The sequence below is a fragment of the Pecten maximus genome, chromosome 11, assembly GCF_902652985.1.
Source record: "Pecten maximus chromosome 11, xPecMax1.1, whole genome shotgun sequence".
NCBI classification, from domain to species: Eukaryota; Metazoa; Mollusca; class Bivalvia; order Pectinida; family Pectinidae; genus Pecten; species Pecten maximus.
In genome coordinates this window covers 39799940-39806557 of record NC_047025.1, presented here as the reverse complement: position 1 = coordinate 39806557, position 6618 = coordinate 39799940, and the positions used below count along the sequence as shown (strand labels likewise).

The 6618-nt window shown below is 39.8% G+C and overlaps 1 non-coding gene across 1 annotated transcript; it reads left to right on the top strand.

The window, feature by feature from the left end:
• The first annotated feature begins 504 nt into the window (after positions 1–504).
• On the top strand, positions 505–596 carry Trnam-cau. Its single transcript is given in 2 exon segments — positions 505–541; positions 561–596. It is a non-coding gene; the product is annotated as a tRNA-Met (tRNA).
• The last annotated feature ends 6022 nt before the right edge of the window (positions 597–6618 follow it).

Sequence of the window (6618 nt, the reverse complement as noted above, 5' to 3'; positions counted from 1 at the left end):
CATCAACATATATAATATATTTATTCAGTAGAGGCATGGATGTGTCCGTGTCCATGATGTAGGCCGTCACTCGGGCTGTTCGAGTTATCGCCCTTCATACCGGCGTATTTCTCAACTTCCTGCAGTATCTAGCTTAGATCTACAGCAAAATAGTGGTAGTACTATTTCAACACTCAATCTGGTACACTTTCTAGTAAAATTGATTGACAAACCATTTTAATGTTCATAGATCTACATCCCTTACTGTTTTTGTATGACTAGGCATAAGGCCCGAACACGTACTGTACTGTAGCAGACTCGACAACTCGTGTGCACGAAACGCTCGGAATCCCAAAGCAACAAAATGTACTGTTTGAGTTAGTAGTAGATAGTTTTATTTGCTAATCTATTCGAAACACTTAACATGACATTTCAAAATCATGTTAAATAAAATAAAATGCTTTTCGGTTGACCTACGAAACACGAGATTGGATAAAAATATTTACCCGTTAATTACACATATCCGCCTCGGTAGCGCAGTAGGTAGCGCGTCAGTCTCATAATCACTTACAAACAGAGCGATCTGAAGGTCGTGAGTTCGATCCTCACCCGGGGCAGGTTATTTTTTTTCTATTTTCTTTTCCAAAACTACATATGGCCTTACTATTCACTTTTTTTTAAAGTAAACATCTTCAATAAATCATTCATACTAAATATCTAACCTTAGCCGTGAAATGAAGTATTATCACATCTCCAGATTTTAGTGACTATGTCATAATATCTTAGATGGTATTCAGCGAATGTGCGTGCCATTATAAATATCTCAGACGGTATTTAGCGAATGGGGTAACACAAACTGAAATACAAATTTATTTATCTCAAACCATGACGATATATGTAACCTATATTGCATATTTTCTGTTTATAATATGAATGCGGTTCAAAATTTTACCAAATGTTTCAATATACAATGTATAAGCAATGATTAAAAGACCCTTTGTTATAAATCCTGAACGATACATATTTCGGTTAACAGTTAAATTAACTTTTCTGTACACCTTTTAATAATATAGCATTGCTTGGTAGTTATTAGATAACAATTTCCGCCGTTATACGGATACTTATGTATGTAGTCAGTGAATTCAGATGTCAATTTCGTAACCCAACTAATTACATGATACACAGGCAGCTGCCTCCGTTGCCGCCGGAAAAAACCGGAATTGGTCATAGGGGGAGACGATCATTACATGTATAATAACTTATCTGTGTATTAACGTTAACAAAGGTGGGAAAACCATTACAGTAACTTAAACTCATTCTCACCATATCAGACAATCTGTCCATGTGACGTTTCATACAATTGTATATAGCAGACACATAATAGCATCAAATCCCGTGCTGTATAGCACAAATTTACTAACTTGAGCCAGACACAGTACACACATCACGACAGCACGTCTGCTGCTGACCCCTATATCACGTGACAAAACATTTCCCGCGCAATTCATTTGCTGCCGTCTGCAAAAGTAACTGCGTATTTCAGTAGCCGGGACGTATATAATCTCCATTGTTTCTATGAAGATGTAGAAAACGCATATATTCCAGTTATTACATATTTGTTTTACAATTGAACGTATTTCTATATAGGAATAAACTATTTCACGTGTCACGTGTTCACGACATGTACATGTATATTATGGTCACCTAACAGAACAGCTTGTGACGACGGAATAAATTCGTATCTGGTTTGCAACCCACCCATAATAATTACTATGTTACTGTAAATATTCTTATTGTATATTATCAAGTTTTACCATGGATTAAATACAACTCCCTGGTTTTACTGTGTCACTGGTCATTGGTCCACCACACTGCATGACCGCTGTAACGCTGGCTGTACAGTAATGGTTGCCGTGAAACTTACCTGTGACGAAATTCCCGTCGGAAAAATACACCAACATTGGCCAAGTTCATGTGCATCTATTTGCACGAACACAATCATCCTCATTGATGTCGACAAACACACAAATATTCCATTGTCCAGCTAAAGAATACAATCTGAATAGGTCTCTAGTCCAAAGACACTTTTTTCACTTCTTTTCCACGCGCACTCTGCAGTGGGCTGTCGCTGGCGCTGTCCATCCTGACCCCGCATCACGTCACGTGACCAGTGGCAAACACAAGTACATTTTATATCACAAGTAGAGCGACGAACCAAAATTCACACCTGCGCTAGATTCTTTAGAACTAGACAATGTTTCTGTCAGCTGTACCAGTATGATACATTACTAATAGATATATTTAATTGTGATTTTCTCTATATATATATATATATATAACGACGCACGTAAATATACATAGATAATCTGCGTGAGGACATTAAGATTTCATACTTCAAAAATATCACTTTTTTTTTTTTTATAATTTAACGAAACTTATTGTCATCCATGATTAATCTAGATCGTTTACATTTATACAGCATCGTGGTGTGCATTGCGTACTACGGAAGCGTATTAGGCTCACATTGGAGTATGTTTTTCATGGCATGCGAAAATATTTTATCTGGCGGCCGCCACTTATTATCTGGCGGCCGCCACTTAATTATCTGGCGGCCGCCACTTAATTATTTGTTATTGTTTTTACAATTTAATATGATATCTGCTACGGTAATTACAGTGATTGTCGTTTTCAAATCCAATATTATGATTTAGAAATGATTTGTTAAATTTAATTTTGATTTTTATAATTTCCGGAAATCTGAACCGGTTACCGGATCTATCTTCTGTTATTATTACTAAATGAAGAAAACTGAGACAAAATCAAGGTGCTATGCTGTCATGTTACTACATCTAATTCCCTGTAAGCTACGTACGATAGCACTACGGAAATACTCCGAAAGCATGACTAAAATGCTACAGTTATGTTGAGGATACAAATAAATAAAGTTTTACAAAAAAAACCGAAATGTTTTGATTTTGTTTGAAACGGTAATATACTTGAATAACTTTACGTCACATGTATGAGCTTACTAGAACAGATTCTCGTAGAAGATATTCATAACAAGAAATATCTTTAAAAAAGATAAACGGCATAGTTTTAATGCCGTTGATTATAATGTAAATATGCTGGTGAAATAAATTAACGAACTAATACATTTCAGCACGGATAACAAAATTATATTGATTTGAATCATTTTTTGTGATAATAAGGCTGCATTTGAATCAGTAATATAATTTTATTAATGTGTCATTTGAAAAGATACATCCACTTATTCAGCTTGCATTCAATCTTAATTTTGTTTCGTTTTTAACTGCATATCTACATTTTGCATCTACCGCTACATTGACCAATCACATACTTCATCTTGAACAGTAACGCCACCTGTCGCGTCATATCCGCGGCCAAAAGTACATATTATACGGCTATGCCGAAAAAGAAATGCAGTAATTTGAGCTAATTGTCAAAATGTTCGTGATTATAAAATATAAGTCGCTAGAGGTAACTCCTTTATCGGTAAAATTGTGTCGATTATCACATCTGGGAAACAAAGCCGTGGCGCCCGGGGAAGGCTCGATGATATGGAAAAATCGATCAAGAGAACAAAGCTGTTCCACATCAACGGTAATGGTTCTAAAGAACATATTATTAGTCATAAAACGATTCCGGGTGGGGAGAGTTCGTTTCTTTTTTTTTTATAGTTTGGCAAGGTTTCGTTCCGATATAAGATATCTTATATATATGGTGTTCCGTTAGGGCCAAATTTCCAATATCGCTCCTTCGCTTCTTCGACCTAAACGCGAAGGAGTGAAGGAGCGAAAACACGATGGCGAAGGAGCGAAAACACGCTGGCGAAGGAGCGATGGAACTTCGTTCCTTCGCCATTGTGTTTTCAATCCTACATCACTCCTTCGCCACCGTGTTTTCGCTCCTTCGCCATAATGTTTTCGCTCCTTCGCCATCATGTTTTCGCTCCTTCGCCATCGTGTTTTCGCTCCTTCGCTCCATCGCGTTTAGGTCGAAGGAGCGAAGGAGCGATATTGGAAATTTGGCCCTAACGGAACACCCTATATGTAAGACAAGACTTAAAATTTACAATATATCGTGTATAAAATATCTCCCGTAGATCGTGAGTTCGAGGCCAGGTAAGGGCACGAGTCAAAAAGTTGTCTTCCTTCGTCATTTGTGTTGCAAGTTATATACATGTATCTATTTATTAGCACAATGTATCATATACACTATGTGTTGGTGATCCGAAGATATAGATTTGAATTTCCTGTCGTAGTTCTACCGAGAGAAATATATTATATACATATAAATATTTCTCGATAAAGGAGCGGAATGCTCCGAACATTTTACAGCGCCATTTTGTCCACACTGTTGGAATTACTTCTTTGTCCTTTATTAGATTTTAAGTAATTCGGATCCTTAAAATATATTATACAAATACAGACTTTGGTTGAGGGCAATCCATGGTTTTACGGACCTGACCTGGGCAAATGTTACTCATTGGTCCAAACCGGATAACATTACATTGATTATCTCGTTATAATACATCATGACGTCACCGAGAAGTCAATATGACGTTCTGCCAGGTCCGCGGAATGTTATATCAACTCCTTAGTGTAGTTCAGGTACAACAAGCTCAATAGTCAAGACTTCGCAGAATAATCTACAATTAAAAATGTATTAAAAATAATAAACGACATAAACTTCAGTTCGTGTTTATTTAGTTTAGGGTAGTTCTGATAAAACCATATATAAGCTTATATTTGAAAATATAAGGTTTTGTCATCTTATATTTCCATTGCAGAGAAAAAATCAGTTTTATTAGTTAGATAATTCTCTATATTTCACTGGCAAAACTGTAATAAAAAGATTTGAAATATAAAAATAGACTTCCATCAAAATGTACAATTACTGGAACGTAAAATGTTACTTTTAGTCTTTATTCTTAACATAAACTTTCGTTTTATTCATGAAATGAACATTTTATTCATGTTTTTTTTTTTATTTACATGACAAATCTGTAGAAATCATAATAAAGTAAATGCAGACTTTAGTTTAGGACAATCCATGGTTTTACGGATCTTACCTAAGAAATATGCACCTCGGCTTTCAGCCTCAGTGAAAATTGCCCAGTAAAGCTATTGAAATATATTACCGTTTCCAACAAAATCAAAAGATTTCGTTTTTTGTAAAACTTTGTTATTTATTTGTATCATCTGATCGTTTTCAAAGCGTTATCCGCAACATAACCGTAGCAATTTAGTCATAGGGAATTACATGTAGCAACATGACAACATATATAGCACCTTGATTTTGTCTCAGTTTTCTTCATTTAGTAATAATAACAGAAGATAGATCCGGTAACCGGTTCAGATTTCCGGAAATTATAAAAATCAAATTTAAATTTAACAAATCATTTCTAAATCATGATATTGGATTTGAAAACGACAATCACTGTAATTACCGTAGCAGATATCATATTAAATTGTAAAAACAATCACAAATAATTAAGTGGCGGCCGCCAGATAATTAAGTGGCGGCCGCCAGATAAATAAGTGGCGGCCGCCAGATAATTAAGTGGCGGCCGCCAGATAAAATATTTTCGCATGCCATGAAAAACATACTCCAATGTGAGCCTAATACGCTTCCGTAGCATTGCCCAGAACAACACTTACGAATCTATCATATCATAGCAAACTTAGTTCTCTCCCGGACTACATACTAGCCCCCTCCCGCGTTCTCTCCCGGACTACATACTAGCCCCCTCCCGCGTTCTCTCTCGGACTACATACTGGTCCCCCTCCCGCGTTCTCTCCCGGACTACATACTGGCCCCCTCCCGCGTTCTCTCCCGGACTACATACTGGTCCCCCTCCCGCGTTCTCTCCCGGACTACATACTGGCCCCCTCCCGCGTTCTCTCCCGGACTACATACTGGCCCTCTCCCGCGTTCTCTCCCGGACTACATACTGGTCCCCCTCCCGCGTTCTCTCCCGGACTACATACTGGCCCCCTCCCGCGTTCTCTCCCGGACTACATACTGGCCCCCCTCCCGGACTACATACTGGCCCCCCTCCCGGACTACATACTGGTCCCCCTCCCGCGTTCTCTCCCGGACTACATATTGGCCCCCTCCCGCGTTCTCTCCCGGACTACATACTGGCCCTCCTCCCGGACTACATACTGGCCCCCCCTCCCGGACTACATACTGGTCCCCCTCCCGCGTTCTCTCCCGGACTACATACTGGCCCCCTCCCGCGTTCTCTCCCGGACTACATACTGGTTCCCCTCCCGGACTACATGCTGGCCCCCCTCCCGCGTTCTCTCCCGGACTACATACTGCCCCCCCCCCCCTTCCCGGACTACATACTGGTTCCTGGTCCCCCTCCCGCGTTCTCTCCCGGACTACATACTGGCCCCCTCCCGCGTTCTCTCCCGGACTACATACTGGTTCCCCTCCCGGACTACATGCTGGCCCCCCTCCCGCGTTCTCTCCCGGACTACATACTGCCCCCCCCCCCCCCCTTCCCGGACTACATACTGGTTCCTGGTCCCCCCTCCCGCGTTCTCTCCCGGACTACATACTGGCCCCCTCCCGCGTTCTCTCCCGGACTACATACTGGTTCCCCTCCCG